The sequence below is a fragment of the Ambystoma mexicanum genome, chromosome 4p (assembly GCF_040938575.1).
Source record: "Ambystoma mexicanum isolate Mex_15411 chromosome 4p, UKY_AmexF1_1, whole genome shotgun sequence".
NCBI classification, from domain to species: domain Eukaryota; kingdom Metazoa; phylum Chordata; class Amphibia; order Caudata; family Ambystomatidae; genus Ambystoma; species Ambystoma mexicanum.
Window position 1 is genome coordinate 384,774,541 of NC_090927.1, and position 25,716 is coordinate 384,800,256.

The 25,716-nt window shown below is 47.0% G+C and overlaps 1 protein-coding gene across 2 annotated transcripts in view; it reads left to right on the forward strand.

Moving 5' to 3' along the window:
* The window catches only part of SMC6 (structural maintenance of chromosomes 6), a 2,412,589-nt gene that overhangs the window by 1,882,242 nt on the left and 504,631 nt on the right, over window positions 1-25,716 (forward strand). The window lies entirely within an intron of this gene.

Below are 25,716 nucleotides of genomic sequence, written 5' to 3' on the forward strand. Positions count from 1 at the left end.
GTAAGGCAGTTAAAACTTCTTCGAAAGTTTCCTCGGCGGAGTCGAGACATTTGTCTCCTCGCCATCACAAAAGACATTCTCGTTCTAGGTCTCGAAGCAGTTCCCATCACTCTTCGAGATCTAAGCATTCAAAAAAGAGACGTCAAAGATCCCCTTCCTCGTCGTCGTCTTCTTCCGTTTCCCCGAAAAGGGTCTCCTGCCCCACAAAACATAGCTCTCAAGCTGAGTGGGAGGAATTTAGGAAAAAGATGCTTAGCGTCTTCGAGAAAGCGGCCTCGACCCCCTTGAAGACTGCTGAGGGTGATACCCTGGGTGAAAGACCCGTAAAATCAAAACATTGCGAGTCGCAGCACCAGGCGAAAGAAGCTACTCGAGAGCGTCACGAACCCTCGAGTAAAGGCAAGGTCGCGTCTTCGATGCCGTCGTTGAAAGTCCCTTTGACGCTTAGATCTGCATCTTTGACGCCATTATCGAAGGGTTCTTCGACGCACAGGTCAGTCGATTCGACGCAGAGAAAGGACAAACCCACGGCCACCTCACAGCCAGTGGCCATACCCAGAGCCTCGATCACGAGAATGCCGTCGACAACCTCGAGTAGAATTCCGATACTCTCGAGTTCCTCGAGGCCCCTACCAACTTTCTCGACGCTTTTTTCGATGGCTTCGGAGCCTTTAACGTCCGCGTCGACGACGTCCACGTTTTCTCAGCCAATTATGACGAATTTGGCCCCTTTTGCTCTGGAAATGGGATTTATACCATTTCGAAGATCTGATCATTCCAGAGCCTTAGCATTTATTTATGAAGAAGGGGAGAATTCGGATCAGGAGAGACCTTTTGAGTTGCAGGGATCTGCAACTCCTGTACCAGAGGAATTTACCTCTGAGGAAGATAGGTTAAACGACCTCCAAGAATCTTTACATGAAGCAAGTGGGTTGGACACTTCCCCATAAGTGGAATTTGCCAAACCAGACCCAGGGGAACATGCTGAAACCCCTTATAGAACCTTGATGGCAAGGATAATAGAGTTTATGGGGTGGTCTACACCCTCACCTGCTTTTCAGCAAGACAACCTTACAGACATTTTGGTTAAAGGTCCACGGCAGGATCCTGTGGTGCCATTTCATCCGGCATTACAAAGGAAAATATTGGCAAACTGGGAAACCCCTGAGGTTATCCCAGCGGTTAACAAAAAATTATCAGCCAAGTATAGGGTGTCTACTGCTGACCCTGAATATTTATCCAGACACCCAACTCCGGAGAGTCTGGTTGTTCAGGCAGCAACTTCATCAGGTAGTAAATCGGCTTACCCTACTGTTCCACAGGACAGGGATGACAAGAGATATGACACTATGGCCAAAAAAGTATTTTCTGCATGTAGCATGGCGTTGAAATCCATCAAATCCATCATTACTTGTACGCTCGCAAGGTTCAGCCACACACTTTGGGAGTGTGCTTCATCAGCGGCTGACTGCCACCCGGAGGGAGAAGAAAGGGAAGCGTTTCTAAACATCATTAAAGATGGTAAAGACGCAATGTGCGAATCCCTTCAAACTGGCACCGATTCTGCTGATAGCATCAGCAGGGCCATGGTGGCAAGTACAACAACCCGGAGATTTGCTTGGTTGCGAAAGTCTGGTTTTTCTCCAGATGTGCAAAGCAGACTCTTGAATATGCTCTTTGACGGCTCTTCTTTGTTTGGTAAGAAGGCGGATGACAGTTTAGAAAAGCTACAAACATCAAAGGCAGCAGCAAAATCCCTGTGAGCTGCAATCCGTCAGACACCATATCGCCCCTCATGAACCTCTTGGAGAGGTAAGTCCTTTTGCTTCTATTCCGCATTCGGAAGAGGCAGAGGACAGCCGGTTCAAAGGGGTCAGAAAAAATTTACCCGAGGTGGACGGGTTAAAAATACAAAAGCCGCCGCAGCAACAGCAGCAGGTGCCTCTTTACCCTCGGGATCTGCATCAGCCGCCTCCAAACCGCTCTGAGGACTCCTCACAAGACACCAGTAGGGGGCAGGTTAACTCAACATCTGATGGAATGGCAGGCTATTACGTTAGATGCTTGGGCATTGGAGACAGTTGCCCAAGGTTACTGCCTGCCTTTTCTACGCATCCCTCATAGTCATCCACCGGGGAACAGCTCTCTGAAAGTTCCAGATCCGCTCCTCTTGCAGGAAATTGTAGACCTGCTAGAGAAAGGTGCCATAGAACCGGTACCTGTAGCGGAGAGGAACAAGGGCTGGTATTACCCCTACTTTCTCATACCGATGAAAGACGAAGGACTGAGACCTATCTTGGACTTAAGAGAATTGAACAAGTTCCTCAGGAAGGACAAGTTCAAGATGGTAACTCTCTCTTAGATCCTTCAGGCCCTCCAGCTCCAGGACTGGCTGGTATCTCTGGACCTCCAGGATGCTTATTTCCATGTGCCAATCCATCTCAAACACAGGAAATACCTGAGGTTCGCAATTGGCGGCTCTCATTATCAATTTCGAATTGTGCCATTTGGGCTGACCTCTGCCCGAGGGTCTTCACCAAGTTAATGTCGGTAGTGGCGGCAAGTCTAAGGAGGGGAGGGATTCATGTCTACCCCTACCTAGATGATTGGCTGATCAGGGCTGTATCTTCGGAACAAGCTCAGATCCAGCTAGATTATGTCTGCCACTTCCTTCACAAACTGAGCTTCTCCCTCAATTTAAAGAAGTCACAGATGATACCATCACAGAGACTCCAGTTCATCGGAGCGGTCCTGGACACTTCTCTGGGAAAAGCCTCACCACCGGAGGTGAGGGCTCAAGATATTCTGCAGATGGTCACCAAGTTTCAAAATGGCCAACATCTCCCATCCTTCGACTTTTTGAGGTTGCTAGGCCTCATGGCATCCTGCATCTTCCTTGTGCCAGAGGCTCGCCTGAGAATGAGATCTCTCCAGTGGGCACGAAGAACCCAGTGGTCGCAGTTCTCTGGAAAAATGACAGATCTCCTTCGATTCCAGACAAGGTAGCCAGAGACCTTCAATGGTGGGCTTATCGAGAGAACATTTTGAAAGGAGAACTGTTTTGGCAACCATGGCCGGAGAAAACAGTAGTCACGGACGCCTCACTCACGGGTTGGGGAGCCCATGCCAACGACTTGACCATCAGCGGTCGTTGGTCTCCATCGGAGTCCAGACTACACATCAACCTATTGGAGCTGAGAGCGATCAGACTAGCGCTGAAAGCTTTCCTGCCATCAGTACAGGGAAAAAATGTCCTGATAATGACGGACAACACAGTGGCCATGCACTACCTCAACAACAGAGGAGGCGTCGGATCACTGCCACTGTGCAGAGAGGCAATGCAGCTCTGGTTTTGTGCAATTCAAGAAGGAATCTCTCTATCGGCAGTTAACCTAGCCGGAGAGAAGAACTTGACGGCGGACGCTTTGAGCAGGCAGGGCACAGTCTCCCACGAGTGGGAACTAGCTCAGGAAGTCCTTCAGGAGATCTTCGCCCTTTGGGGAACCCCTCAAGTGGATCTGTTCGCCACCAGTACCAACAGGAAGTGTGATTTGTTTTGTTCAAGGGAATTTCCCTTGAGAGGAGCTCTAGGGGACGCGTTTGTAGTGGACTGGGAGTTTCCACTCCTGTATGCATTTCCACCAGTCCCTGTCATTCCTCAAATGATCAGGAGGTTGAGAAGATTCCCGAGGACCATGATCCTAATTGCCCCAGACTGGGCCAGGAGAACGTGTCCATCTGCCCTCCAATTCACCTTCCACTCAAGGAGAATCTTCTCTCACAGAAGGGCGGTCAGGTTCTCCATCCAGACATCAGAACCCTCAACCTTCACGCTTGGCTTCTGAAAGGTTGAGATGCAAGGATTGGGACCTCCCTGATGACGTCATGGAGGTGTTGCTTTCGGCCAGAAGGCCAGCAACAAAGTCTTTATACCGCTGCCGTTGGAACACATTTTTCAGCTGATGTAGAGAAGAGAATATCGACCCCTTTTCATGTGGTACACCAACGGTGTTATCCTTTCTACTGTATTTGGCAAATTCAGGCCTTCAAGTTGGCACTATCAAGGGCTATCTTGCAGCGCTATCGATCTTCAAGCGCAATGCAGAGGAGCCATCGTATTTCAAATTACCATTAGTAATACAATTTCTAAAGGGATTAACTAATGTCTATCCTCCAAGACCATTCCAAGTTCCCTTATGGGACTTAAATGTAGTCTTAAATTTCCTGATGGTTACTCCTTTCAAACCACTCCACTCTTGTTCGCTAAGATTTCTCACCCTTAAAACTGTCTTATTAGTGGCACTAACATCTGCTAGAAGGGTGAGCGAATTACAAGCTCTATCTTGTAAACCCCCTCATACAATTTTTCATAAAGACAAAGTTGTCCTACAGGTGAAGCCTAATTTCCTCCCAAAGGTGGTTTCTGAATTCCACATCACTCAGAAAATTACCTTACCTTCATTCTATCTTCCTCCCCATCCGGGGAAAGAGGAAGAAAGGCTACCTAGGCTGGACCCAAGGCGGGTTTTGAGCTTTTACATCAGCAGACTTGCTAGGATTAGGCAAGCAGACCCACTGTTCGTAGGTTACTCAGGGCACAAATTGGGACTACCGATAACAAAACAGACCATTTCCAGATGGATTATTTTGGCCATTCTGGATTGTTACAAACTAGCAGGGAAAGAGCCTCCTCAAAATCTTGGGGCTCATTCAACCAGGAGTATCACAGCCTCTTCGGCCCTCCAAAGAGGGGTTCCGGTTCGAGACATATGTGCGGCTGCCACATGGTCATCCGCACATACCTTCACAAGATTTTACAACCTGGATTCCTCCTCTAGTCAAGAGACTAGGTTTGGCAAAGCCGTATTACATTCTGTTCATTCCTAAAGGGAAACATGGCGTTTTTACTCCCACTTTCAATTACACACCACTGCTATGGTAGTCTATCAAAGATCAGGAATACGTCGGAGGACACAATCCCTTCGAAGAACAAGTTACTTCTTACCTGGTAACCTTCTTTCGATGGGATGTTCCTCCGACGTATTCCTTATCGCCCCTCCCATCCATCCCCGCAGTAATACTTCCCTGTGGTTGCAGTTTACGCTCCTTCAAGGTCAATAACCAATCCATGCAGGACTCATCTTATGCTACAAAACGGAACTGAGCAACAGACGCTGCGCATGGCTATTTATGGGCCTGGTGATGTCGGCGCCGATACGGTGGCTGTCGAGGGACACCAACTCGACGGACGTCGATGCGCAGCGCCCTCTTCTGAGAATTTTTTTTTCCGAGGCCAGCAAGCTGGAGACGAATTATCAAAGATAAGGAATACGTCGGAGGAACATCCCATCGAAAGAACGTTACCAGGTAAGAAGTAACTTGTTCTTCTCATCTAGTGTTGTCTCTGGTCTGAACAGGTACTCGCCTGGAATCCTCCATACTTTACTGCTATTCGGCATCCATGCAAATGCCATGTCTGTCCCGTACTGCAACATCTCCGAGTCTGATGGCACCCCCCTCTGTACCGTGTTCCCACAATATGCTTTGACAATCTGCCTTGCAGTTAGCATGTGTATTCCTGGTGTAGAACATACTATGCCCTGGTCTTTGAACGAGATGGTCCCGTTTAGTCTGCTCATTATGTCGCATCCCAGTATGTATACAGGTGCTTGTCAGGAATAGTGCAAGGGTAAAGATAAGTCATGATCTACTATAGATAAGGAGATGTTATCAGTGAAAGGAACCACTTCTTGAGCCCCAGAGAATCCTTGAGTGTTCATGGTATTTCCTGACAACGCAAATGTCCCTTCCTGAATACATGACCTAGTCACCCCAGTGTCAACAAGAAAGGAAAATGTTTTGTCACCTATCGCCACCCTTCTGCGAGGTTCCTCCGCAGGATTGGGTGTAACCGACAGGGTGGGACACAGCAAGTTCGTGTGTGGGCTGTCCTATTGGGGAAACATAGACAATCTGTTCCCAGTGAAGGGGTTGTTCCCAACCATGGTGACCCCTCCCAAGCTTCTGATTGGTAACGTTGCCACTGTGTCCATAGATTCTGGGGAGTGACGGTCCTGTATTTGCGCTAACTGTTGTGCTGCTTACCAATATTGGGGTAGTGATGCTGTCATTTGTGGTGCTGTCATGGGTGCAGCTTTAGGCTGTGTGTACTGGATGGGGTATCTGTGGTTGGGTTTTCTGCACCTGTCCTTGTAGCTATATGTCTAGGGCATAATAATCAACCTGCCCTGTCTGGTAGCCCTGCTGCCCCCGATCGCCCCACCCTTGTGCTACCCCCCCTAGTTCTGCATGCTCTAGAAATGTCCTAGCTGCCCACAGGTCCAGCATTGGGTTGGTTCCATCCCCTACCCTGGGAACCCTCCTGGAAAGTCTTCTGGTCTCTGTGACATCTGTTGGTTGTATCCCCGGAATCCTCCTGGGTTTTGATGGGACTGGGGCCCGAAGCCACGGCATCGTTGGAATCCTCCCCTCCTGCTATACACATGTTGGTTGGTACTCACCCCTACCCATGTACCCTCCTCTAATGGGCAGTGCATACTGTTGCGTAGGCTGGTTCGGCAGCTGTGGTTGGCATTGCGGCTGTGGTGTCAGTGCTAATGTCTATTGTGTGGGGCCTGTTATTACCGCCCCTTCCAGTGCATATTTTGACAATTTCTTTTGAACTAACTTTGTCTCATATGCCTTTCTGTCTTCTGCTTTTTATTTAGCTTTCACCTGCCATAACCTGCAATGATGCACTACGGTGAGCTGTATTTCTAACCAGCCCTTTACTTGCATCCCCACCAGTTTCTTCAAACTCTTCTGTACATGTTCTGGTAAACCCTGCACCAAGATGTGATAAAATATTGGTATAATCCTGTCCCATGACTCTCGAGTTTCGAGGCGCCAAAGCTCTTGGATCTCTTGAATGTAGTTAACAGGATCTTCGTCGTCACGCATCTTGTGGTACATAATAGCCCCTTTGTCTGACGTGTCGGGATATTGTGTCCGTAATGCTTGCCATACTGCGGCTCTACAATTTGCAAATGGTGACCCGTCGTGGGCTGTATTTTGTATGGTCACCCTAGGGAACCCTGCCCTCTTCCAAATGTTGTCAGCTGGGTCACCCAATATGGAGACCAGTAACCCCGTTGACGTCTCCCACTGCTAACCTGTGCCCTGCTATCAGCTTCTCCATTTCATATATCCGTTTACCGGCCCCCGCACTCAGTGAGGGTAATCATCATTTTATGTTTTCCTTGTCTGTGTGTTTCCAGGATATGTACTGCGGTCTTGTCCCTCCCCTCCCCTCTCATCTGAGAGTATGCTGCTCTTTCTTCCTGTGTCTGTCTATATTGTCTGATCTGGAGAGGCCCTCTATCATCCTCAATGTCTGTACATATGTCTATAGGTTCTAATGCAGGTGTCTGCTGTAGTAGGTCGTGTGCTCTAGACAGTCGTCCCCTGGATTGTGATAACATTGCCTGGTCTCTCCTGCGCCCTGGAAGATCCCGTAGTCTGTTAATGTACATGTTTTGTGGGGTGCCCCTGTCTGTAGTGTGGTGCGTTTGTTTGGCTGAGTCCCTCCTCCCGTCCTTGTGAGATAGTTGCTCTGCCCCCCTCTCTCGTCATCACTGCTTTTTGTCATCATTGTCAGACCCTTTATCCATGTTGCTACGTAACCCTTCTGAGAAGTTCAATTTTCACATGATTGGGCTGGAGTTATGCTCTACATTAACATTGATGTCTGTAAAATTACATTGGTTCTCCCCCCTCTCATGTCCACAGGCATGCAGCGCCCCATTCCGCCAAACCTTCCCTACGTATATCTGTGCTGTCTGTTTCTCTTCGCCTCTCCTCATCCCATCTTTTCCGGTCTAACTCTAGTGCAATCTGTTCACTCACCGCCCTTATTGCTCGCTCATCCTCCTCCTCCCGTGCCCGTTCCCTTGCCAGCCTCTCCAACTGTAACTTCCTCAGCTTTCTCTCCTCACACTTATGCATTTTCTGCACCAATATTTTCCTCCTCCAGTCTGCTATTTCTGCTTCTTTCTCATCTTTCCCCTTCTTCTCCCACTTTTCCCTCTCCTTTCCTTTCCGCTCCCTTTCTATCTTCTCCTTTTGCTCCCTTTCCATTATCTCCAACTCCCATCTCTTCTCCTGCTCTTACTATTTCAATTTATCTTCCCTTCTCTGTTCCCTGTCCTCACGTTCTAGCCTCGCTTCCTTGTCCCTTTGTTGCTGCTCCCTCTCCTCCACCTGTGCTACCCTGTGTGTCGCGCCTTCCCTGTTCCAATCCCTGTTCCAATCCCAAACCTCTATTGCTTTTGTTACCCCTCCGGCTACCCCTGTTGTCTTCCCCTTTAATTTAAGGAGTATATGTGTGGCTATCCATTCCTCTGCCCCTATTCCCTCTGATGCTGTTTTCTCTTGCCACAGCCCCTCCTCATTTTGGTCGGTGCTGCTGACGGCTTGCCCTGTGCTTCGCTGTTGTTCGTCTTTGGTATATGATGGTGGTTTATACATTGTGATTGAATACCCCTCTGCTGCCTTTTGTTCTCTCAATGGATATATTCCCTGTTCATCATCTGCGTCATCGGATATTAAACTAGGCGGGGCTGTGGGAGGTGCATAAGTGTCAGAACCGTACGCTTTTGCGGTTCATCATCCATACCCCTTCTCCCGCCCCCTCTTGTAACATTTGCCAAAGCTCGAATATGGCCATGCGGTTTGCTAGTTTCTCCCCCTTGTATGTGCTCTGTAATTGTCAGTATTGATTGCAACACGTCCTAGAGAAACTTCAGTTAGGCGGCCATGTGTTCCTGCTTTTCCCCCTCAGTGTCCTTTGACCACTGTATACTATATTTGACAGTTTTATTATTGTATGGTGGCAGGTTTTGCACAGATGTCGCATTGGCGTTACTCTCCCCACCATTCCGCTATACATCGGATACATCATGAATTTTTTTACCTGACCTCTAATCGAGGATTTCAATACTCTTCTACCAATGGAGAAAAGTTACAATGCAATAGTTATCACCTTCAATTGCTACGAGCCTGAGTGGCTCTGCACCTTACACGGCATACTCTGCGTACAGCCCCTCCTTCACCAGTGCTGCCGTTCTCCGGCACACCACCTCAATCCTGTGCATGCACCTTCCGCGCCCCGCCACTCGTCCACCTCCCTACCAATCCCAAGTCCACCATGCTAGCACCTCACCGTCACAACACTCCGTCCTATGTACCGACCTATGGGTGACGTCACCAAGCTAAAGTTCAAACAGGTAGGTCAACAAGTTGTGCACACATAGAACAATGGCCTGTTGCTCCAATCCCACTCAAGCCCCCTTAAAAGCCCCACAAAAAAACACAAAAAACCCACAGCTTTATTCCTGCCTCTCGAAGGCAGAGGATACTTTAATTTCTTGTGACTAACTGCACCTGCTGTGTCGCCTAACGTGTGAAACACCTCTCTTCAGGATACTTAACCAGCTAGCTCACCTTCTGCAATCTAGGATAGCTTCAGCTAACCCTTACGGGTACACCGTCATCTATGCTCCAAACTAAAACGCCCAATTCATAGGAATACTTTATTTACATACTTCTATAGTCCAAGTCTATAGTCCCGGTTTACCACCGGAACCTTTTACCTTGATGACTGAATGTTCCCTAGACATAGAAAAGTGACTGCTACCTCCACGCCGGTCCCTACTTAACACGCACCTGCTACCAATACTCTTTAAAGGCATAGTCCAGTAAAAGATTTTATTGTCCCTACGGGTCGGCCATGTTTTTTTAAGCCTAAGGGGCTCGATTTTAGAAAACTTTCCTATGGACCTTACCCGAGTTTTCGTCCATTAAACGCACGTGAAAACAGGCACCAGGGAGCCGCCATTTTGTGATAATCCTATCACTTGCCGCATCGCCCTGGCTGACCTGCTTCTGCGGCACTAAATCAATTCTCCCGCCCCTGAGCCTGACATTATCAAAACATTCATATTCCCCGCCTCTCTCCGTGACGTTACTGTGCTGCGTAGGTAAACGCGCCCAGTCGTCTTCTACGCGACTCCACACAGAACCCGGAAACCAACACAGACCATCTCACAACACAGCGCACCACAATTCGGAATATTGAACTATACTTTAAAATCAAACAGCAACACGGTACATTTGGTAAAGTACATTTATTTGACATTAAATGTTTAGAGAATATTCAGCAATTGCCATATGAACTCCGAAAGCCATTTATTTTCTTTTATCTGTATCCACAATGGTACACAGGGTGTTGCTTTTCGTTAAAAGAAGCACTTTGGAAGCACGGTGAACCGCAAGGCTGTTCCATCAACTAGGCACTAGTCCATCGTAAAGGTTGATATGTTGCTTCTAGCCACTAGTATAGCGTAAGGGCATGTGGGCCCTTGGCGATCGTCCCATAAAATTGTCAGTGTGCTCCAGTTGTTCACACGAAGCTGCAGGTGTCTGACGAAAAAACCGTCTGCCGGTGTCTCAAACCGATGACAGTAGCAGAAGGGGAGCAAATACCTGTTATGAAAACAAAAAAATTATAATTAGTCTCACCGGCCGATCTTTATTAATATTACTCATTTTATTTATTACGGCCAATCAGAAACTATTTGCTTGCAAGGATAGTTCAATGGAGTATGTTCGTCTCTAAAATCAATGCGAAAAGTAATGAAATAAATCGAGACCAACACACAATGAGAAACGACAGTCTACATGGGTGTGGAATGATATGATATGGCATTTGTAACACGCCTATACACAAGTGTTTCAAGGCGCAACGAGGCAGGGGGGGGAACAAGGGCAGACAGACAACGATCCTACTAGGCCAGGTGTCTTTCAGATCGCGCATGGGGAAGGGGAGAGGGGGGTAAAAGTGCTGTACATGGTTAGTAGAATACAAGATAAATAATAGGGCTCGCTGGTGGCAAGTGCAGGGTAAATGCCAGGAGAAAGGGCCTAAAGGATACAGAGACAGTCCCGTAGTGCAGGTAGGCAGTGCAGGGAAAAGTGGCTGGGCCAAGGACCGAGATTGGTGAGACCAGTGAACCTGCATGCCCATGTGCCCACTACAAACACTTTTTCCTTGCTTTTCCTAGCTCTTCATTCATTCATTTATTCATGCATCCATTCATTAATTCTTCATTCCGGTATAAAAGCGTCTAAAGATTTACTCACATTATATTTGAAATTTCCATTGTGTCTCTTCATAATGCAGTCTGTAAAACGGACCGTGCTCTTGACAACAATTTTTCGTATACTGAACTAAAATGAAACTCGGTCTAGTTTCTGAATTTTCTGCCTTACCATCTCTTACGTTATTGCGCACCCCCTTCAAATGAAGTTCTTTCGGCATGGTCCCTGTCTCAAGGTCAAAAAACAATAGACCCTTATACTTCCATTGCGACTTGTGGGCCTTTTCTGGGCGCGAGCTGAAAATCAAAGCCGCTGTCCTTCGCATTCTTTATTTGCAACATCATGTAGTAAAGGCATCTGTGAGAACTTGAAGTTTAGAATCCCTCTATGTAGTGCGCCTCAATGTGCAAATGTGAACTGGCTTCTCTCCCAAATGCCACGGCCCTCTTGGCGTGTTCTAAGGCCCCCAATTTTGTCCCTGTTGTCTGCGAGCTTTGCAGCCCCAAAAAATGATAACTATGGAGACATTTAATTTTTGGCGGAAGGTCAGGGAAAGTATCAAGTACCACAGGAGTTGAGTTAAAAGTGAGATTTATTGTTTGTTTTATTATTTGCAATACGCAAGCCTCCCCTCCATTAACAATGTGCAACAGTGCGCTGCATTTACATTTACATGAGAAAAATATATACATACACATATATGAGGTGAAAAGAGAGAATTCAAAGATGACACCCAGCTTGTTCGCCACCTATGATGGTGAAGATAGGGGTTAGGGTTACAAGTACACTGTACAATAACATTTATTTACAAAAAGACAATTGTATTGCAATTATTTAAACCGGGATTTGTACTTCACAACCAGCTGTGCTTCTGGTGGACATGGCACAGTTGCAATGTTCGGTGGCAATGGATCACTGCTCTGCACAGAAACGTTCAAAATTCCATATCTGTGCTTCTCTGACACAGCAACAATAAGGCCTTTCACAAAGTCAAACTGCATTTCATCATAGACTGGTTTGATCACCCATTGCTTACTTCGTTTTGAAAACACCTTAGTGCAGCGAGGCATCCTTACTTTACCCCTAGTCCTAGATTGTTCACGTCCGACATTGCTGTTATGGGCCAAGACCGCTAGTAGAGTGCAATGTTTCATGCCCCGAAAGCTAAAATGCAATCGCTTTGGCCTGTACTTTAGGCACATATTGTGGAACACCTCCAAATCTCCTGTGTGACAAAATTCTGTCAGTCCTCTCAAATCTCTTGATAGAGTTTTGTCCAAAACAATCTTCTCAATGGCTTTGTGTGTCGGTGAAGATGGAATCAACCACTTATTCTTCTGTGCCTCCTCTGGGGACAAAGGGCATTCACATTGGTGGAAATGTAGGTTTTCTGACCAGCGGTGAACGTTGGTACAGTGGTGCATCAGTGACCGCCATTTTTCAAGTAGTATTTCCACTGACCCTTCACAAGTTTTTGAGCTCCACCAAAGATGGTTGGTGATAGACTGGGACCACTGCAAAATACTTTCAAAACCTTTTTTTTTTTCCTGCAGCCGAGATTTTCTTACTGATTGATTTAGCAAGATGCCATACGTCAAATTGATGATTAATATGTGGGAACTGATCTCTCATTGTCTTGGCAATTGAAACGTGTCTGTCCGTGGCTATGAGGTCGATTTGCATTCCCCTTGATTGTAGATATTCCACTGATTTTATAAATCCTAGTTTCTCCATGGCCACTGAGGATGTACATTGTGTTACCTGCACGACCACCGAACTCACAATTTTCTTACTATCCATGTCCTGAAAGTGGTAGGTGCAGTACTTGTCAGAAAATCCAGGGCTGTCACACTGGCCATCGCCGGCTAGCCTGAAACGTTTCCCTTCGAATGTACTTACTAGAGACAATTGTTCAATTTTCCAAGCATCACTAATGGCTGGAAACAGATAATCACGTTGGTATATGTAGTACAACAAACTGAAAGAAAGCCTCTAACTTTCTAAAACTGGAGCCACTAAAAAGTGATGCAGCTGCACACAGTAGATTGCCTGCTGGCATTTTCCCCAGCATCGTTTGTGCAGACCATGAGAACCTATGATTTAATCTACAGGCGGCATTTATTTTGACGTTACTGCCTTTTATTTGACGAGTCACATTAATCAATGGCTTCCCACATACTTTCCCTCTAACGGAATGCACACATTTCAGCATACTTATAATTTCCATTAAACAACTGTCGAATACAATGTATTTGCTCTCTTTCATTAGACTGTCATCCTGCGTCAATGTTGTTTCGGCCTGTGACTTTGCTGAGATTTCAACACATTGGAAAGTAATATCGCTGATATCAAGTTCTGATGCGTCTATGGATGCTGCGGCTTGTTCATTCTCTGTCATTTCGACAACTGTTACTTCAACATTGATGGGAGAACACAACAATGTCGACCGGTTTTTGGGTGGCAATTTTTTGGCGGGTGTAGATTGTGTGAATTGATCTGCAACTACTTCAGAGCTATCTTCAATGCATTCAATATCATCTTCTTGTGGTGGTGCGGTCGCACTGTAGCAATGGTCCAATGCAACTTTGCTGTATTCTCCAAACACAGTTAATTCATGTTCTGGCCATTGGACATGAGCATCTCGAGCCTGAACACGCCTCGCCTCAATGAATAATTCCTCCATAGTGTACATGGTCTGGCAAGCAACATCTCTCATTCGCTTCACTGTCTATGTATGTATAGTTCTGACACCCACGGGTAACTAGAGGAGAGATTGGAAAAGGGATGTTCAGTTTAAACACAAGATAAAGTGTAGTCCAATTGACTGGAAAAAAACATAAAATAGTCCCCAGCACAAACATTTTTTTTAAGTTATGAACTGTTTGTAACTAACCTTTTTTTTGTTTTTTTTTCTTTGTAACTTTTTTGACTCGACCTTCAACATCTGCACGCTGTAGCTCCGATTCGTTTCCGCATGTCCTCCCTTCTTCTTGCGCTGCAACAACTATATTTTCTGTATCTGCATAGACAGCACGGAATGAGGCTCCATCGTCTCCCTGAAACATAGTACTTTCATTACTATGTATCAAAATATTGTTAGCATAAAACACACATGAGGACGAACACACAGGTACATCTCAATAGCCAAACACGATTTAAACATTGTGTGCAACAATCAAACGACAAGTATTCGACCAGTGATGATCTATTTCGATGGAGCCGTCAGTATCCATACCTCTGGCTCTGCATGGACTGCCATGAATGGTTGTATTGGGGAGGAGGCATCAGCATCTCCCTGAAACACAGTACTTGCATTAGTATGGTTTTCAATATTGGAAACATAACACACACTTGGGGTTGACGGCACAGGTACATATAAAGAGATAACCACAAATGATGCATTATCTAAAACAATCAAGGAAAATATAAATATGCAGATTTCATCGACTTATTTCTCCGATTCCTTTACATCTGCATCATCAAAATGGGATGTTGTGATTGTAGTGGAAGCTCCGTCGTCTCCCTGAAACACAGTACTTGCATTAGTATGGTTTTCAATATTGGAAACATAACACACACTTGGGGTCGAACGCACAGGTACATATAAAGAGATAACCACAAATGATGCATTGTCTAATAGAATCAAGGAAAAACTAAATATGATCACATTTCATCGACTTATTTCTCCGATTTATTTACATCTGCATCATCTAAATGGGATGTTGTGATTGTAGTGGAAGCTTCGTCGTCTCCCTGAAACACAGCATTTGCGTTAATAGGGAAGAAAGTATAGCAAATGGAATCACGTTATATGATCACGCATGATGGAGCTGTCAGTATCCATACCTCGTGCTGCTGAAGAATATCTATGGATGTTACAAATGTAGTGCGCACTTCCGAAAGCTGTTGCGCCGATTCGTATATGCATGGTCCCGCTTCCACTTCCCCTGGAATTACTTGAATGTCAGGCTCTGCATCAAGTGCAGGGGTTGACGCTCCATCAACTGCCTGAAACATAGTACTTGCATTAGTGAGGATTACAATAGTGAAAACATAACACACACCTGGGGTCGACAGCACAGGTACATATCAACGGCTAACCACGAATGAAACATTGTGTAGAACAATCAAACGACAAGAATTCCAGCTCTGATGATGACGCTCGATGGAGCTGTCAGTATCCATACCTCCTGCTGGTGAAGAACATCTAGAAATGTTGTAGATGTGGCGGACGCTTCAGCATCTCCCTGAAAGACAGTACTTGCATTAGTATGGATAACACTAATTATAACTGAAAACAAACACCAGTGGACGATAACTAAGGTGTATATCAATTGGAAAGCACTAACCAAACATTCGGTAAAATAATTACACGATGGAATAAAACTATTGCTTGACATGCATAAAACAAGTCTGTAGCGGATTAGCCTAGTAAGATTACCTGATACGCGCTAGAAGTGGTTGATAACTGCGACCACGTCAAGGATGTAGAATCTTCTTGCTTCAGATTCAAGGGATAGTCAAGAAGTTGTAAAGGTAAATTAATGATTGATAATGAAATGCCAATATTAAAAATAGCCATGTAAGGCGACAGAATACTTGAAAAATGCTCAATACAGCACAGTTCCCTGTTCCCATATATATACATTGCGTTTGTGGGTTATGAAATCGAAAAAGACTATATTTTTTTTGATAACATATTTTATTGATTTTATAAACATACAAATTAACGACAATTAATACGATCACATCAATCGGGCATACAAGCATTCTCTAAGCACGGTTCTCCATACACATTTCAAATAACAAAGGTCCTTCATAGAATAGGTTTCGGGGCTTCCAATTTATACATAGTGCAGGTGGGTCTCTGAGGGACTCCAAACGTCTATCGAGTCTATTCATGAGTTCTCAACATTTTATGTGTCCTCCCATTTTTGCCAGATCTTGCGTGCTTTCCCTGGGCATCCTCTGGTAGTGTATATTCTCGTTTCCATTTGCACACAGATATCTACGTCCGTTATCCAGTGTTCATATTGTGGGGATGAGGGAGAGCCCCCTAGCTGGGCCAGGTTCCTCTTTACGAGCCCTGTGGTCATTGCCAGCATGAGTTTCTCAAATCGGGATATATCTAAGTCTTCATCCATCCCGAGTAATAGCAATTTGGGGTCCATAGGTATTCGTTGGCTCATGACCGATGATAATCTGTCACAACATTTCTGCCAAAAGATCTGGATTTGTGGACACTCCCATAAAATGTGAAAAAAGGTCCCTTTCGCTTGTTGGCATCTTAGACAGTTGGGATCCGTTGCTCTCCCCCATTGATGTAAGGCCTCTCTTGGGTAGTATATCCTATGTAGGATTTTAAGTTGGATCAGTCTGATTCTAGCCGATATGGCGACTTCCCTTGGATACATGAGTTCTTTGGTCCATTCTTCCGGTTGTATTGGTCCCACATCTCTTTCCCATTTTGCTTTCAAGTCTGTAAGTTCCGGTGTGGCGAAAGAGGCTATTGCATTGTACATTATGGAGGTTATTTTACTATCGATACGTTCTACCACAATGTTCCTCTCAATTGGTGTGCAGTCTGGAATGTTCGGTGGGTCTATCGCACATGTGGTAAGTGCATGACGCATCTGTCTGTAATGGAAGTGTTCTGTGGGAGATAGCTTGAATTTGTCGCTCAGGGTCTGGAATGATATTATCACTCCATCTTGCATTATATCTGCTAGCCTTGTTATCCCAGCTACTTCCCAGGTTGCCCATTTCGGAAGTTTACCAAGCTCCGGTAGGTGCCTATTGCGCCATAGGGGCTGTGCCAGTGTGAGCTTCCCATCCCAACCTAGATGCTTGCGTGCGTCTATCCATATTTGCGTTCTATGTGCTGTAGTTGTGTTGGGCATCGTGCGTGTCCTGCTTTGGTAGAGGGTCTCTAGTGGGGTGAGCCCTGTTCTCATTTGGCTATCCGCTCTAATGTGTGGTAATTCAGGGTTGTTGTGAAGGATGTCATTTATTATCGGCATCTGGGCTGCCCAGTAGTATGTTTGCAGGTGGGGAAGTCCTATACCTCCTTCCCATACGGAGCGTTGTAGGGTTTTTAGTGCAATTCGGGGGTGCCCTCCTCCCCACAGGAGCTTCCTGAGAATCTCGTCTATTTTATGGAATTCTATTTTGGGTATATACAGTGGAGCATTCTGGAGGATGTATAGGAATCGTGGTAGAGCCAGCATCTTAAACATTGCCGCCTTTCCTAATAGGGTAAGAGGGAGGGTCATCCAGTGTTTCACATCGTTTGCGAATCTATCTCTGATTGGGTGTAGGTTTTGGGATACATATTGCGTGAGGTCCGTCGTAACCTGTACCCCAAGATATTTGAACTGCCCAGTTTCTATTCTGTATGGGCAGTTATTTAGAGCTGTCGCATCAATTCCCTTAATCGGGAATAGAATGGATTTACTATAGTTTACCCGTAGTCCACTAAATGCTCCATATCTATTTAGTATGTGGGTGACGATGGGATATGACACTGATGGATCACTCAGGTAGATCAGTAGATCATCAGCATAGAGGGAGACTCTATCTTCCCAGTCCTGGGCCCATTGGAACCCCTTCCACAGCTGTGATCCTCTTAGCATTATTGCCAGGGGTTCAATTGCCAGTGCGAATAGCATCGCAGTGAGGGGGCAGCCCTGTCTGGTCTCTTTACCCAAGTTAATGCTACGTGAGGTCCATCCATTCACCCTTATCTCAGCTGTCGGTGCATTGTATAGCAGCTTGACCCAACCTATGAATTGTTCACCCAGCCCCATTCTACCCATGATGTTCCACAAGGCCTCCCAGTGGACTGAATCAAAGGCTTTCTCAAAGTCAATTGTGAGGAGTGCTAGTGAATCCCGCAGTGTTGGGGTCTTTTCAATAGCGGCGTGCAGCCTACGAATGTTCATTCGTGTGGATCTCTGCAGCATGAAGCCACATTGGTCTGGGTGGATAAGAGTGTTCATTACTGTCTGGAGCCTGTTAGCCAGTATCTTGGCTAGTATTTTGGCTTCTATGTTTATAAGTGAAATCGGCCTGTAGGAGCTGCATACGTCTGATGGGTTGCCTATCTTGTGTATCACCACTATAGTGGCCTTTCTTAAATCCGGGGGCAGGATTCCTCTTTCTTAGGCATACAGGAACATTTTATGCATGTGTGGTACTATTTGTTCACTGCCGATCTTTTTCCACGCCTCTACTGGGAAGCCGTTAGGTCCTGGGGTTTTCCCATTTTGGAGTTGGGATAGGGCTGTTGATAGTTCTTCTGTGATTTCTGTTTCTAGACTCATTCTTTGCGTATCGTTTAAATGTGGAATGGTGAGTGTATCTAGAATGCTGGGGTCTAAAGGAGTCGTCGGGGGGGGGGCGTATAGCGCCTCATAGTACGCTGCAAATGTTTCAGCGATGTCTGGATCAGTCGAGGTCCGTTCTGCATTTATGGTGGTTATGCATCTTACCTGGCGTTGCCCCTCCTCTCTCTTCTCCAACCACGCCAACATCTTGCTGGCTTTGTCTCCAGTCTCATATAGTCTAGTGCGCATGGCTCTGTGTGCTTGTTTCGCACATGTGAGTGTGATGTTATGCAATTTCTTTTGTGCCACTTGCAGGGTTCTGTTGTCATCTGGTGCACCCGTGTTTATATATTGCATTTCGGCATTTCTCACCTCTGTTTCAGCGTCTTCAACCTCTTTCCTGTGCGCTTTTTTGTATGCTGCTGTCCAACTCAGTATTACACCTCTCAGAGTTGCCTCTCCCCCCTCCACATACTCCTTCCCCAACTGAAGCATCTGTCGCCCACACAACCAAACTTAATCAAACTGTTGAACTTGGGGTGTCTCTTGTCACTGTGGCGTTGGAGGTTCCGCGGTGGAGACTCTGGGTTTTCTTTTCGCCGCCGTGGATTGGAGATGCCACGGTGGGTGATTGCAAGCTATCTTCTTTGCCGTTTGCAATCGAGGGGGTGGGGTGTGTGGTGTGGCTTATCGTAGCCGCCAGCCGTTCTGTGTGGTATTTGTTCCAGCTTGTGCCTCCGTTTATTCACTTGCGGAATGTGTTTCCATGCAGATGCCTGTTGATTGTATTTAATCATCTCCGTTCTGTGGTATTTCTTCCATTTGTTGCTGTGGCGGCTCATTTGGCGGTCTGTTTGGTCGGGGTCTGTTTCTCCGGTTTTCTTGCCATCTCCATGGGCCCCAATCACCTTCTAGGTTTCGTTCCGCCCAGCTCCATGCCTCTTTTGGGTCTGTGAAGTGCACTGTTGTGCCCTTATGGTATATTTTCATCTGTGCCGGAAATAGCAAACCATATTTCACATTCAGCCCTTGTAGCCGCTTTTTAAGAGGGTCAAAGGATTGCCTTGCTCTTTGTACTTCTCTAGTAAAGTCAGGGAAGAAGGCTATCTTGGAGCCGTTATATGTCATGGTCCCTTTCGTCTTTGCCATGTGGAGTATCGCATCTCGATCCCTGTAGTTTAGGATCTTGGCTATCACTGTTCGTGGTGGTGTTCCGGGGATTGTCCTGCCAGTTGGTATCCGGTGCGCCCGCTCAATTGAAAAGAGGTTTGAGAGGGATTTGGGAGTGAATAGGTCAGCGAGCCATTGTTCGAGGAACAGCTCCATGCTAGGTCCCTCTGTTTTTTCGGGCAGGCCGAGGATTTGAATATTATTCCTTCTCGATCGGCCTTCTCCTCCTTCCACCCTCTCCTCCAGTGCTTTGATGCAATCTAGTGCGGTATTCATTTGCTGACCCATGCTTCTTATACTGTCTTCCGTCACTGATATGCGCGTTTCTGCCTCCCCTGTTCGAGATGATAGTTTCTGGAGATCATGACGCAGCAAGGAGACCTCTGTACAGATGCTGTCCATTTTGACTTCCATGGCGGTTCGAGAATTGGAGATGGCGTTCATCACGTCTCTTAGGGATATGTCGTCCTCGGGCTCTGGTGATTCGTCCGTTTTATTCTGATCCGTAGACGGTGTCGGGGTAGACGTTGTGTATTGCTCCATTGTGTTCTGGGTTCCAGTTTTCTTGATCCTTTCTTTGCCCATTTCTGGTGTGATATATTTGGCTCTTGTGAGGTTCTGGTATGTAGCTTGTTACGAGGCAGCTCGGGTCATCAGATTAGTTGCCCTGCTATATTGGTGGGGCAGCTCAGTGAAGCAGATGTCACTCTTCAGTGGCGCAGCGTTGCAGTCTCGTTCTAGTACAGTTTCAGTGTGAGCCAGTGCGATATATTTCCTTGTATCAATCCCTCTCCACTTGGTCTCGTCTCGGGGAGTCCTGTATCTTTGCGTGCCCTGGTGCCCAGAGATTGCCTGATACAAGGCGCCTCCACCTTTCATTCCAGTCTTTCTGGGGGTGCCCTCTCTGTTCACGAGGGAATATATTGTCTTGCAAGGGGCACTTTCGCCTCTAACACCTTGCCCTCTACAAGCTGGACTGTGGTCTTGGGCTCTTGCCTGCGTTGTGGAGAATATTGATCTGCTCACTGTGTCCTTGCACCTCTCCCCCTTGATTATTGGGTGAACCGGGTGGTTCTCGCCTGTTGACTCAGGTCGTGCGCGTGGGGGGGGGGGGGGGTCACAGCGCGTGGTTTTCCCCCGGCTATTCTTGGCAGTAGGTCGGGCTTTGGAAGTCAGGGGGGCGGAGGCGGGCAGGCGGACAATCAGTCCGGGGTGCCGTCTGCTGTGCCTCGGTGGTTCAGGAGATCGCCTCCCCTCCTCCCCCTTCTCCTTACCGGTCCTTCCTTGCGCTGCTCTCCAGGGTCCCTTCGTCACCGCAGCGGTCGCTGCTGCTGGCGGCAGGCGCTCTACGGGGGACCAGAGCGCCCGCGCGGTCCTCGGCCTGCCGCGTGTTGGGCGTGCGTGCTCGCCGGATGGAGGTAGGTCTCCTAAGGTACGCTGGTGTTGTAGGCCTCGGGGAAGCCGGGATGTCGTCCCGCAGGATGGCTAGCCCAACGAGGGCCATGGGGGGAGGGGAGGTGCTTGTTCCTTTCGGTCTGCAACGAGTGTCAGTCGGAGCGGCTGACTTTCCAGGCGGAGGTTGGCGCCGCTTCCGTCGGATCTGTGGGCTGGGTCTCTCCCAGTTTTATACGAGTTATCTTCGGCGTCTGTGAGAGGCAGTGCCTGTAGTTCTAGATTGTATCGCCGTCGGCCATTTTGGTTTCGTTTTGGCGCCGACTGCTTCCCTTTCCAGATGTAGAAATCTTGGGATTGACGCTTCGGATTTAGCTCCAGTTGCAGATGGTGTTCCTACTGGGTTTCTGCCACCTTTGAGGAACCTTTTTAGGGATATATTTGCCCAAATTCCCAGGATATTTCAGAATGTGGCTGGCGGCTTCGGGAGCTCTACGGGCTCACGTCTTCATCGGTCGCCAGCTGGCCACGCCCCCGAAAAAGACTATATTGATAAATGTCATTATTTAAAAAACTATACACTCATATCAATATCGAAATTATTACAAGGGATAGAACACCTACAATATCAATTAATCCATTGAGCTACCTACACACTACCGCAAGGCCTAAAGCTAAATCCGGACACTTGGCTCACCGGTGGCGGAATGTGGACGAATAGAGTGGGAATAGCGTTTTCGAGCAATTTCCGTGTCGCTCGCCGTTTATTCTTCTTTGTTACCCAAGATGTTGTGTACATGTCCAAGGAAAACTGCCGGCTGCAGATACGGTATCGATCACCCCTCTTGTCCTGTAAGACTTGTTGGACTCTACTTTCCAGCTCATCCAGTGGATATCCGCAATGTCTGACCCATTCTCTTATTCAATCAACAGTTTTCGGGAATACATGCATTGTAGTGCCTTCAGATTTCGCATGGGTCTTCGAAGGGCAACCGCTAATCGAACAGGCAGGCATTGTTGATAAATCTGAAAAGTAAATATCAACATTATTATACAATCTTCAAGAATAAAGATTTGATACAAAAGTAAATGAATCATACAATGATCAATGCAAGGTTTGTTTTGGTCGCAGGAACTATACCAGTTCATTATGTGCGGCTTAGTATTTGCATAAGTTGCAGAAATGTATAAATGATGTGACTAAAATCTGAACATGTGACCCGTCCCTTGGATGTTCTGTCTTGCACGAGAAGGAAACATGCTTACATTATAGACTGGACCCCCGAAGGATGCAATTCGATAACAATAGACACAGATGAAAATAAATAGATCTATTGATAGCATAGCAATGGAAACTCAAGTCAATAGCAATGAGACCAATGAACATAGCACTATTGTGTACTCTACTCGCAAATAGATAGAAATTTAAAAATCTGCGAAATATGACTAGGATACATGGCCTTACCTTGACCAACAAACAGTTGGATTCAGCAAGCAGAGCAGTATGTTGCAGGAGAATAGGTGGGTGGCCACAGGTAGCACACTGATGGGTTTGCTCTAAGCGGTCACAGAAGTTCAAGGATAGCACGACGACGAGCAGATTAGCGTAGATCTCAGTGGTTGCCAGGTATCACGTTCAGGAGTTGACTTGCAAAGCACAAAGATGTTCTCATGAGACATATCAAGTGGTTTATAAAGTATTAGAAACAGGGGTGTGTTTGTGAATGAATGACGTATGTATGTCGTGGTTTTAGGGGGCGGCCTGCTTAAAGGGGAGGCCTGGCTGGAGACACGGGGTCTGAGGAGGCCATGTGACCGATGGCCCCTTGGCGTGGGATACCTTTTGAAGTGTACATGTAGTTTGGCACCTTGGCCTTTCGTGCCCCTGACAGCGTGTATCCACTGGCGCGAACCGCCTTTGATAGAGGGTGGGTGGGATGGAGGGGCCTGGGGCGTGCAGATAAGGTACAGGAAGACTGCTGTAACGCTCACCTGATTCTCGCAGAGGCGCCGGTCTTGACTGGGCGACTACCGTATCTTCAAAGGTGATGTGCAGCACCCGGTTGGCTCTTTGGGCTGGACCTCTGTGCCCTGTATGCCTGACGTGCAGAGTAAGATGTCTGCAGATAGAAAATACGGGGTTAATGAACTGGGGTTATTGGGTTGTCCCTATCTCTTTCCTCTTCTCCTCTCCTGTAGACCCCCACAGGTTAACGCTCTCACCTTAGGTAAGTGAATGCCGAGCTCTCCATCTGCCTCGGGGCAGGGTGCTGTAACCAGTTTCTTCACCGGATAGGTAGCGCAGGCCTCTTGACTTCAGAGGACTGCTGTCCGTTGTTTACTGCACGAACGGTAAGTGCCGAGTAACTCAAATGTCTTTAAAGTCTTTAATAATGATGTCTCTTGTTTTGCAGGGTTCCGGCGATGGCGGATGGCGGGCTGAAGTGCCTTGAAGATGGAGCCCGTGTGATGAATAGAAGCGCCTGGAAGCACGTAAGTAAGCGCTTGTTGCCAGCTTCACAATGCGCTCTAACTGTCTTTTTATTTTGCAGGTACAAGTTCGGAGCGGCTGCAGGGTGCCGGGATACCCACTGGGTTAGATGTGGAAAGGAGTAATGGCACGTGAGTATTAAAGTTCCCCAATGTCTTTAAACGCACCTTGTTTTGTCTTTCAGATGCGGGATGCAGCACCGACGGCCTCCGGAGCGTGCAAAGAGTTGGTAAGCTTTTGTCTTTCAAATGCCGGAATGCAGTGTGAAGACCTCCGGAGCGCACGAAGAGTAGGTAAGCCTTTGCCTTTCAGATGCCGGAATGCTAACCTGTTCTTTCTTGTCTTTATAGGTGTTGCTGAAGACTGGATTCAGGATGGTAAGCCTTTTTCCTTAGGCCCAGGATCAGATGCAGAAGACACGATGAGCGTTCTGCTGCAGAGGATGCAGAATAACGCAAAGCAAGATTCATCCACCGGGTGTGGTTTAAATAGCCTCCTGTAGTGCTTAGGTGTCTCCTTCCACAGCCACGCCTAAGTAAGAAAAGAGTTCCTGGTAAGAAAAGAGTTCCTGCCTTCCAGAAGAGTTCCAGTGTTCAGAATCTAGGGAGTGGCTCCAGCCCCACCCAACAGGAAAAGTAGTTCCAAACAGAAGAGGATCAGAGGCTCAGCTGGCAGGCAAGTAAGCAGCATGGTCTGCTGCAGGTAAGTCCACCCAAGCATTATGAGCCCGGCGCTTCCAGCGCTGGGACTGGGCATATTTATGAGCCTGGTGCCACTGGCGCCAGGACTGGGTCCAAAAGGTCCCCATTGGGACTGGTTGGCACTCGGAACCTGGGTTATGGATCTGCTTCCAAGGGAGTTGGGAAAACCCTGACCTTTTGGAAGCAGAGATCATGACAACTGCTGAATGGAGACACACTTATGTGGATTGCAGGGGGGCGGCCTGCTTCAAGGGGAGGCCTGGCTGGAGACACGGGGTCTGAGGAGGCCATGTGACCGATGGCCCCTTGGCGTGGGATACCTTTTGAAGTGTACATGTAGTTTGGCACCTTGGCCTTTCGCGCCCCTGACAGCACGCATCCACTGGCGCGAACTGCCTTTGATAGAGGGTGGGTGGGATGGAGGGGCCTGGGGCGTGCAGATAAGGCACAGGAAGACTGCTGAATGGAGACACACTTATGTGGATTGCAGGGGGGCGGCCTGCTTCAAGGGGAGGCCTGGCTGGAGACACGGGGTCTGAGGAGGCCATGTGACCGATGGCCCCTTGGCATGGGATACCTTTTGAAGTATACATGCAGTTTGGCACCTTGGCCTTTCGCGCCCCTGACAGCCCCCCATGCCAGCGCTCATCCACTGGCGCGAACCGCCTTTGATAGTATATCGTTGCTTATCAATAACAAATGCCACATACCGGAGATTCTTGTGAGCACAGACCCACATTTCAACTGGTGTATTATAGTGGTCAAGACCCTAAGGCCTGTATAATCCAATGGTAATTGTTAGTATAGATATATATGTGACTTTTATAGAGACATAACACTTGTTCAAAGTCTTTCAGTAGGTTATTTAGTGCATGCATTATCGAGAATATGTTATGTTAGCTTAGATAGATAGTGACCACCCTGCTTCACAGGGACCAGACCTTCACCCATTCGGAGCACAGATGTCTGACGTCCATCCTTGAATAGAGACACACTTGATTCATTTAAAAAATCGAAACAACCGTTGTTAAAATATATGTGGTGTTTTATTTTGGATCTTATTTTCATGACACAAAAATACAAGGCTTTAAAGATTATACAGGTCAGGTTGCAGCACAGCGAGAGAAAATCCCCTGTACTGACCGCTGTCACTCGGGAACGTTTCTCTTATGGCACGAACGGCACAGGCAGGTATCACTCTTCGAACGCAGTGTCCAAGCCTCCCGTGGAGCCACCATGTAAAGGAACGATAGGCCACCAGCCTGTACCACATGTGAAAAGGAATGAAACAAACTGTTTTTAAATGACCAAGATAAGTTTAATAAACGTTTGTTGTCAATGACAATTCTTGTAACTAATGGCATTCTGCACGGACAAATGCTATCTAGACAATGCACACTATTGAACGACTTTCATGCGTTACTATGATATGAATATATAATTTCTCCAGCATGGGGTCTGGCATGGATTCACATGCTCA